The following is a 10,442-nucleotide window of genomic DNA, read 5'->3' on the forward strand; positions in this document are numbered from 1 at the left end:
TGAACTAGAATAGACTGACAAGAGATTCTACCCATAATGCTTTGAGCCGCATGATAAATCAGTAACAGTGAGATGTTAGAGTCTTTTTATGACATTAATACTGTGGTCTTTTTGAAGATTGATTGTGATTGTAGTATAACCAATTCATTTTGGGTTGATTTATGTATATATATGTTTAACTCTACTAATATGACCCAGTTTAATCCTTAGAAAAAATAATGTTATTAAATATAACTCACCTAATGAGTTTGTGGTTGCCATCCAGATGTCGTAAAGAACATCTCGTTACTATGTATGTCCACCTGTTGAGTCTGTAAGTCATGACTCTGTGTGCATCAACTTCTGGGTTGGTTTGGGGCACGCTCTGATCAACAGTCGTGGCCTAATGGTTAGAGAGTCGAACCTGTAACCCGAAGGTCATGGGTTTAATCTTTGTACCAGCAGGGATTGTAGGTGTGGGGAGTGAATAACCAGTGTTTTCTTCCACCCTCAATGCCAATGACTGGGGAGAGACTCTTGAGCAAGGCACCGAACCCCCAACTACTCCCTGGGTCCGCAGCATCAGATGCCTTCTGTAAAAAGTTGTGCTTGTACATCATCTGGGGTAAAAATGTACAACATAACAGCAACATATATCAGTGCTCAACCAAACACTAACTTCCTTAGTGGTTACTTTGAAACAAACCATTTTACATCTGGTTTAACATGGCATGAGTTTTGCCAGTAGTGTGGACTCATGTAATGCAAGCAATGATATATAATCAAGTCAATGACATGAATTATAATTAGTGAGGGAAGGGCATATAAAAGCAAAGAAGACTGCAGCTTAAATATATTCAGTTATGCAGAACAAATGTAATACAATGCAGTATTACTGGCATTAACAAAGGTGTTGTCTTACTTTTCTGTAAATTGAATTTTTGGAAGGTCATTCTGAGACTGAAGTTTAGTCAGTGTATTATTATTTGTAATTTGCAGACACACCCATTTAGTACATGTCACCTAAACACAGAACCAGGAAACAGGAATCAGTGTAGGACACTGAATTCTCCTGAGTTCAGAGAAAATGAAACTTAGGTGTAATAGTGTAGGACACTGAATTCTCCTGAGTTCAGAAAAGGAAAACCAAAGTGTAGTAGAGATGTTGTGTGATGGAGATGGTATCCATCGCAACAGTAATACATTGAAAGAGAAACAGGTATGAACTATAAACTAGGCATTTAGAAATAATGCTGACAACTAATTCGTGTGTGTTTGTGTTTTTTTGGCTATATCATATGCACAGTTATTCAAAACCTAAAGCTCTTCTTTCATGACCTCCTGTGAACATTTCTGTACAAGATTGAAAGTAATTGGCAAAGAGATGTTTAAAAATTCACAGTAAACTATAAAGCAAGATTGAAACCAAACTTTTTTTTTTTACTATAAGCAAGTGTGGTTGTGAATACAGTATTACACAGTATGAAAGAAAATTAATACACTACCAGTACCAGCTTTTGAACAGTAAGTTTTTTTTGTTTTTAAAGAAGTCGCTTCTGCTTACCAAGCCTGCATTTATTTGATCCAAAGTACAGCAAAAGCAGTACAATTTTGAAAGATTTTTATTATTCAAACTAACTGTTTTCTATTGAATATATTGTAAAATGTAATTTATTTCTGATTTAAAGCTGAATTTTTAGCGTCATTACTCAAGTCACATGATCCTGAGTTTCTGTCCTGATGAGAAAAGAGACTTCAAGACAGCTAAGTGTGGATAAATCTAGAATATGCATCTCGATAATTATTATTTTTTTTGTATAAAAAGCTAGACCCCCCAATATATATTAATTTTTCTTTGTAATGTTTGTTCAATAGTGATTAATTGTTTTACTTGGTTAAAAAATATTCAGTCCAAGCACGCATTTCTTGCATACTCACAGCTGAGTGATGAGTGTCCAGTGGGTGGCAGTAGTCCGATGGGAATCCCCAGAGCAGACCTGAAACAAAAGATAGAAGAGTTATGTTAGTAGTTGTAGTATAATTCACACATTGTTGTGTTGCGTGGAGCCGTGGCAAGACTTGTAAATCTGCTCGCTGAATAAACAAAAGAACCCAAATACCAATCACCCTTGTTTGCTTTCCCAAGTGTTACATAAGGTTCAGATCAGTTCTTGAATAAACCTTCTATACTGCATTTGGGTGCTCTTAAGTTGCAAAGGACCCAGCAGTGATGGACCCCATCTAACTCTTGCCGCTCCGAAAGCAGCGCAGCCCAGTCCGCATAGCACACGGCTCCTCAACAATGCAAAGGACCCTGTAAAGACTCATCTGACCCAGCTGCCCAGTCCATGCTCTAAGGACCCCCTTGGCACAACAGAAGTTCAGCATCCCCAGGTCAGCGCATCAACGGCTACTGGAAAGCAACTCTGTGTCCTCCCCACTGTACACAATCTGCATCATCAGTGGAAGGCGTCTCTGCCGCTGGACTGATCACCCGACCACGTGGAACGTCACTATAAACTTAACAAATCTCTTTCCTAAAGACCTTGGCTTAGTTTATACCTGCAGTCTATGTTTTCTAACCTGTTTAGATATTGTTTACTTGGGGTTGTATCATTACAAATAATAGCTGTATTGTTTGTTCAAAAATAAATAAGTAGCCATTTATCGTTAAGTCTACAAGAGCCATTAAGTGGTTTTCCCATAAGCAACATTACCATAGAAATCTCTTCCATTGCTACATTCAGCTCAACAGCATTGCATTCTGCCATTCTGTATTCACTCCATTTATTTGTTTTTATGATTTATTTGATATCTTCTTTCATGTTTAATTGAATCTAAGCAGTGAATTTTCATTTATTGGTTTTATCACTAGTTGTTGTATTTACTCTTGCATATCCATTGTTAATAAATTTGATTAATCTTATTACAATTGTGTCTTCCTTGTGTTGATGATCCAAGGCTCTACTCACTATCTAAACCGCCAATCTTTCAGATAAATCAGTTGACCATCTCCCTCCAGGTTGTGAAATTTCACATTATTGAACAACTTGCATGAAGCACCCTTACCAAAAAGAAGTATACTTCAAGTTTATTTTATTAAGTATACTTAAGTAAAGTTCAAGTATATTTTTTTAAGTATACTTTATGTAGTAAGTATACAAATATCAGCATACTAGTAGTATACTTTTCAGTGTACTACTTTTATACTCCTTGGGACTAAATTGGCCCACTTTCTAGTATATAAAAGTATACTTTTAAGTATACTTTAAGTATAACAGTAGTAAACTTTGAGTACACAACTAGTTTACATCTATGTTTTCAGTTTGTACTGCAAGTATACTAAAAGTGAACTAATAGGTATACTCATAGTTTACTAATTAAATACTTTTTTATGCATTTTTAGTACACTTTGAAGTAAAGTCTCAGTAAACTACAAGATCAGTAGTTTTATACTTTAAGTATACTCGTAAGTTTTCTTTAAGTGAACTTTACATCATACTTTGAGTATAATACTATGTCCCTATTTAGGTATTAATTTGTATATATTTTGTTATGTGAATATCTGAACATAATCAACATTATGAATAACTTAGTCTAATATGTAGACAATGTTGTCTTTGTAAAGCATTTTACAAAATTAAAATATCCAGGGGAATTAACATGATTGGTTGAAAGTATCTAAGCCTCAAAACTAGATACACAAACCTCAAGAACGGTGGCAATCAGCAAATATTAAAAAGACCTGTATGTCACAGTACAACAAATAACTAACAATAATGACAAAACAACAACAAAAAAAAGTTTAAATGAAGTCAGCAAACAGCAAAACAATAATCCTATAACAGTAACTGGATAATTTATTCATGCTGCAATGCATGCTGGGAACTTACAAAGCCTTAAAATTTCAACAATATGAAATTCTTTGCTCAGACAACTGTGTTTGACTAGTTGGGACAACATTAGTGTAATTTTATTGGTCTGACAAGGGTTTTTAGTTTTAAAAAAATAGCATTTTTTAGTATTTGAGAAAATGTTTTGTAAAATGGAAAATATGTATTTGCATTTTTTACAGTGTGGAAGCATCTGTTTTCGTTTCTTCGCTTGTGTTTTGGAAATTTTGTACAGAAGATGTGTAATAGCATCTCTCATGTATAACAATGAAAACAGATTCTCAGAGCACAAGTATAGCTCAAATACTTTTTCTAAGTATAAATCAAGTATACTTAAATGTCATTTTAAGTATATTTCTGATAAGTATATAAAGCACATTTCTGAGAAGTACATAAAAAGTAGACAGAAAGTATACTATCTTTTTTTATTTTAAAAGAAGTATACTAATAGCACACTTCAATAAACTTCTTTTTTCGTAAGGGCATATGACAAAATGGCAGCTGGACAATATACAGTTATGTACTGACAGGTCTTTCATGCTGCAGCAGTAGAAAAAGCACCACAATGGAGAACAAGAATCTGTACTGACATGGATATGAGGGCAGAAGCAGACAAGGATGTCTGCTGGATGCACAGGCATTTTAAGGAAGAAGCTCGAAAATCTCAAACATCCCAAGTGTGTTTGCCCACAGCCCCAGGGGAATGAATGAAATCGACAGATGGAAAGTGACTGAGTACAGACAACTAATGCTGTACACAGGAAAGGTTGTTCTGAAAGAACTTCTTCAACAAGAGCTGTACGACAACTTCCTGTGTATCTGTACAGCCATGTGCTTTCTTGTCCATCCTGGTCTAACAAGGAAACATTGGCAATACATGAAAGATCTCCTGAAATTCTTTGTGACATGGTTCAGAGAACTGTATGGAGAGGGTTTCCTTGTTTACAATGACCATCAGATGCTCTATACTGCAGATACTGCATAAAGTTTGAGGTTCTAGATGAATGCAATGCTTTTGCATTTGAAAACTTAAATCATACACTGAAAAAAATGAAGGAATCACTGCAGATCAAGTGCACAAGATTTTATTTATTTATTTATTTATTGGACCTGAGAAGACATTTTTTGAAGACACTGAAGACGATTGGCTGGAAAAAGAAACACTCCTATACAGAATAAGATGGCTCCCCCTCTACACAAAGCCATGTGAGTCTCGCATCATAGGTTCCTATTTTGGCAAAGCAAAGAAGACAAAAATTAGGAGAGTATTAAAATTTAAATGAGTTTAAATCTCAAGCAATCATGACTGACGCTTGTTTGCTTGTCCGGGACAAGTGTTTTGCTAACAAAAATAGTTCTAATCAAAGCTACAGCAGAACAGGACTTCTCGCATCTCTGAGCAACACACAGCGGCATTTCATTACTGAATGATTGAGCATTTTTTAACCAAACAGGCGAGTCAATAATTCAGTGAGTCATTCATAAAGACAGTCACTTGAAGTCATTGAATCCGTGACTCACTTATTAAGACAGTGACTTGAAATATTTTAAAAAATATATCCTGTTAATATTTTTGAAATCTTTACTGTAAACAAACTATTTTCACCAAAAAAGAGATTTTACAGTAAAACATCTTACTGTAAACTGGAACAAAAAACAAAGTGTGTAAAGGCATGCATTTGATGATTACAGTTACTGATATTAAATTGATGACTTTTGGGTTCAGTTGTTGAATGTGCAAGTTGTTAAACAGTTCTTAAAGGAACACATTTGACAGTTAATGTACAAAGTGCTTTGTCACTGCAGTGGTTCCTTCAAGGATAAGAGCTGTACCTTTGAACAAGGTACAATATTGTACCAGCAGGTTTTAAAAAAACAAAAAAGGTACATTTTGTTTGCCTGTTGTACAAATCATGTCCTTAAATGTATAAACTGGAATGGTTAAAAAAAAAAAAAAAAACTTTATATTGAGGTACAATTCTGTCCCAATAAAAGGTTTGTAAATTGTATTTTTTTAATTAAAATAACCGATCCTTTCACCGAATAAGACCCTTCTTCCTCGGCTGGAATCGTTTACAACCACATTTGGGGTCGTTTGAAGCCGCATTTAAACCACATTTTGGAAGTTCAAAATCGGGGCACCATATCAGTCCATTATATGGAGAAAAATGCTGAAATGTTTTCCTTAAAAAACATGATTTCTTTACGACTGAAGAAAGAAAGACATGAACATCTTGGATGACAAGGGTGTGACTACATTTTATGTAAATCTTTGTTTTGGAAGTGGACTTCTCCTTGAATAACATGAATGGTCTTAATATATTGATTAATAACAATGAATTATAATATTACACCACCCAAATATGTAGTTACTTCCTTTTCTCTTTGTCAGTGCAGGCGTGCTTACCTTGTATTGACTGTTATAAAAACTGACTGTAGCTTGCATAAAAAGCCTTGAACAGAAAATAACAGGAAAAAATATATAGTTGATGACTAGACAATCATTTTTTATGACTCTAGACATTTCTTTATGAAGACAGTGCCATAATACAGTGAAATAAATGTTCTTCAGTCATATCAAAACACTATTCATGTGCGTGGGTAAAATGTACCTGCATGGCAGTTTTAGGTATACAGCGACCCCTGGCGGTTCTAGTGTTAAAGCACCATCCGATGCAAATCATCCCACCTGCATCCTGTGAAGACCCTGTTCTACTGTACCCCTGATTGGGTTATACTCTCTTCCATTGTTGGTTCGATTGGTTTGTTTACTACTGACAAGTTCAGGGCCAAACAAGGTCAGAGAATGGAGCGTCTCTTGGCAGCGACTCTCTCAATTTGAAATTATGGCAGAGGCAGATCTCTGAAAGTTTCAGAGCTAAAACGGAAGTGGATGCAAAAGTACCAACAAGTAGCAATCAAATACTTGGCTTTGGTATGTCAGTGGAAATGAGTATCAAGCCAATTGCGCAGTTTGTCGGTCAGTGCTCTCTGTGGCGCACAATGGTCTGTCAGACATGCAGCAGCAACTTTCCCACAATGCTAGAGCTCACAGAAATCAGAGCAGCGTCTCACAGTTCTTCATACCTCAAGCATCTCCGGAGGCAGATTGAGTAATGACAGTTTTTTAGTCATGTCAGTAAATTTCTGGTTGATTGATTACATTAGATTTCATATGCTGCTCATTTGTTAAGAAATATTACAATATAAATGAATCACATCCCTATGTTATGTTATGATATGATTTGTTTATTAAGGCTGAGGTGTATAGTCAGACATATGGGAATTAATTTAACAAGAGAGGTATGTTTACCACATAATAAAAATATAGTGCCTATGTGAAGAAAATAACTAACTAGATGTTATACTTAAGCAAGCTAGAGAACTGCATCCTTCAATTATATAGAATTAACTGTATAAAAACTGAGTAAATAAATAGAAAAATAAATTTATTTGCTAATAATAATGGTGTTTTACTTAAATTAGGAAATGTTTGTAGAGATATTATTTATGTGGTGTTTCAATGGTACTGTTAATGCAAACAATGACAAATATTTTAACAAATATCTGTGTTCACACCACCCTGTACAATTAAGCCTCTGCACCATGACATGTCAACTGGTCATTTTTGGGGGACTTATTTATTGAATTCCAGTAAGGGTGAGAAAGAAATTGAGGAGTGCCGGGAAGATGCTGTCCCTCTGGCAAATAAAAATGTATTTAGGACATTCTTCATCCCAAATTCTTGACTTTGTAGGTGACTGACAAAAATCACGAAACAGATTATGTGTGTTTGTCTCTGTATAGACTCTTGGCACATTTCTGGGGTTCTCAGAAGTGAAAATAATCAATTACGTAAAGGAAAACGCAACAAATATATTTTTATGTTCTTGTTTGCCACAATAGCAGAGCAAAGGAAAAAAAAAACATGATAATGTTTCAATTGCTTTCCAAATGAGGAAAAAAGTGAATAATGAATAACAGGAGATAACAAGAGTTTAGTCAAAAGAATAAAATATGTCAAATTTGTGGTCACTCCCTCAGCCTTTGTATAGAAACATTTTTGCAGCAGCATTAAGTATTTTTATGTAATTTAATAGCAAGGCAGAAAAACACAACATATAGTATTGTAAATGTACATTAATTAAAAAAAAAAATAATAAAATATAAAAGTTTCTAAATCTACCATGCTAATAATTGTGGAAATGCATTGTCATATATATAACTGACACCAGTGTGTAAACAGGACTTTTATTTTGGTCAAGTGAGGTGACGTCTTAAAGCTGCGCCCCTTCTAGCCCTGCATTTGTTGTGATTCGGCTGAAGAAAGGTTTGTGGTTTTTACGTTTGTAAATCAGCTGTTCTGTTTTACAAACTACGTAAAATAAATGAATCAATCTTAAATATAAGGTTGTAATACTTTAAAGCGCATCCTCATATTATTAACAGAAAATGTGCGTCTCATTTCGCTCACTATATGTGAATCAGTACATCGTTCAAGTACAGGAAAGAGTTGAGAGAAACTGCGAATCTGAATCATCTGAACCGAATCATTTGTAAAATGATTCAGTGATTCGTAGCGCTCGAATCAGCTCATGCTGACGACAAACCCAAACATGTGTAATGTCAGCTTTTACAAACCAACTGCAAATGTTTTCATGAAAGTGTAAGTCTGTTTCATATTATGTACAAGTATTTTAAGACAAATATAAACAAATACTATTAGCTTTATGTATGATTTGTAATATATTTTAATCAGATCATTAAGCCCAGTAACTCTCGCTCTGACTGACTCCCTCACCAGTGCACTTACTACTGAACAAGGGCACTGATTGAGAGACACTCAGAGATTGAGTTTGCATGCATTTTTCTATCTGTTAATTATTCTCATCTTAAACAGGACAGTGTTCAAACACACAGGAAAACTCCTGCTGAATCAACTCCTGCTGAGATCCATGTGACCCACTATTATAAAGATGGTGTTTATTAAAGAGGAGAGTAAAGACATGAAGATTGAAGAAACATTCAGAGTCAAACATGAAGATACTGAGGAACAAACAGGTTGATTTTCATACTCAAAGCTGAACTCACTCATTTGATCCTTATTAAAATGTCCAGCTTTACAGAAACAAATGATATTTATGAAGAATGTCACACAAGTGTAGTAATTGAAGTGTTTTGTTGACAGACATGTTGAGATCACATGACCAGACAAATAAGATCCTGGTTTCACATTGGACATTTGTTACTCTGACATCATGCACCGTATCAGATTGTCTTCACAGAAAACCACCTGGGGAAGCATCTCTTTTTCAGTTCAAAACAAACTTTTTTCGTTTTAAGGACATCCTGCATATTACGACAGTTACATGATTTATCTGATTTGGATGTTACGTATTATGTATGTTACACTGACAATGCACCGCTATTAAACCTTGACTAAACGTAAACCTGTAAATGTCACAATTTCCATTGTAGTTGTGCAAAATATTCCTTTTTCAAATTGCCTAAAAAAACACCTCATGTGAGCATGTAAACATTTTTTGCTATATATGGGAGTTTTTGAAGGGTAATAGAAACACAGACAGTGGTCAGTGTGACTAGTAATCACTTTAGCTGCAGAATTTTAAACCAGCTAGAGCTTATTTGTTGATCCTGCAACATTTATAAGGTGAAAGTAGACCATGATTATGATTATTAACAATTCGTGAATGCAGTAACCAGGCATGTAATTGTGGAAAATGTAATTGTACATCTCTCTGTCAAGATCTGGATGGGTGGAGGTCCTAAAAATGTGGATGGGGTTCCAAAGAAAGCAAAGAATTAAGAATATCGACAAGTTGTGAGATTACAGGTTATACCTTTCAGTAGTATAGTAGGTATTAGGGATGTCACAGTACTCAATATAATATCGAACCGTTCGGTACGACATCTACGGTTCAATCCTTGCTTGTGAATTGCGTTTTTTTTGGTTTTGCATTCAAATAATTTCCTTGTTTTATTTCTCTCGAAATTTGCTTTGTGTGCCCATGATTTCACGTGCTGAAATATTTAAAACTTCCCTGCTTGTATTTAAAAAAAAGCAACACACGCAGAGCATCTTCCCTTCTAATGACATGCAATGATAAGCCTTTCTAAACCTGTTGTCCAACAAAAGAGAACATTATAACTTTTTTTTACTTCACAGCATCAGTTGAGTGTTTGAAATAACTTCCTTTTGTGATCTGATGTGGCTTCTTATCAAAGAATGAGGCAGACAATGTATTCTACACTGTATGTCGAATACAGCTTACTAATGTCATTATGAAAATCATTATGAAAATACCCGAGATGGCTTGAAGAACACAAATAAACCATATATTATTGCATAAGAGTGTTTATTGTCCTTACATTTCATCATTCAAAACGTTTAACGTTATGCCTTTACCCATATTAGAGAAGCTGGAAGGGAACATAATCAGTGCTACTTCTTTGACTCATATGTGAATTTTCTGGTCGAGGGTGCCCTCTGGCATCCAGTATGAATGAAACCCATCCTATTTTGCATAAAAATTGGAAAAATAATACATC

The 10,442-nt window shown here is 34.9% G+C and overlaps 1 long non-coding RNA gene across 2 annotated transcripts; it reads left to right on the plus strand.

Moving 5' to 3' along the window:
• The first annotated feature begins 8,158 nt into the window (after positions 1–8,158).
• On the plus strand, positions 8,159–10,212 carry LOC127171148 (uncharacterized). Of its 2 annotated transcripts, none has more exons than XR_007828468.1 (3): positions 8,159–8,202; positions 8,773–8,933; positions 9,061–10,212. It is a non-coding gene; the product is annotated as an uncharacterized LOC127171148 (long non-coding RNA). The 2 variants fall into 2 exon arrangements; XR_007828467.1 differs by having other exon boundaries at positions 8,198–8,538.
• The last annotated feature ends 230 nt before the right edge of the window (positions 10,213–10,442 follow it).

The sequence above is a fragment of the Labeo rohita genome, chromosome 9 (assembly GCF_022985175.1).
Source record: "Labeo rohita strain BAU-BD-2019 chromosome 9, IGBB_LRoh.1.0, whole genome shotgun sequence".
Taxonomy (NCBI): Eukaryota; Metazoa; Chordata; class Actinopteri; order Cypriniformes; family Cyprinidae; genus Labeo; species Labeo rohita.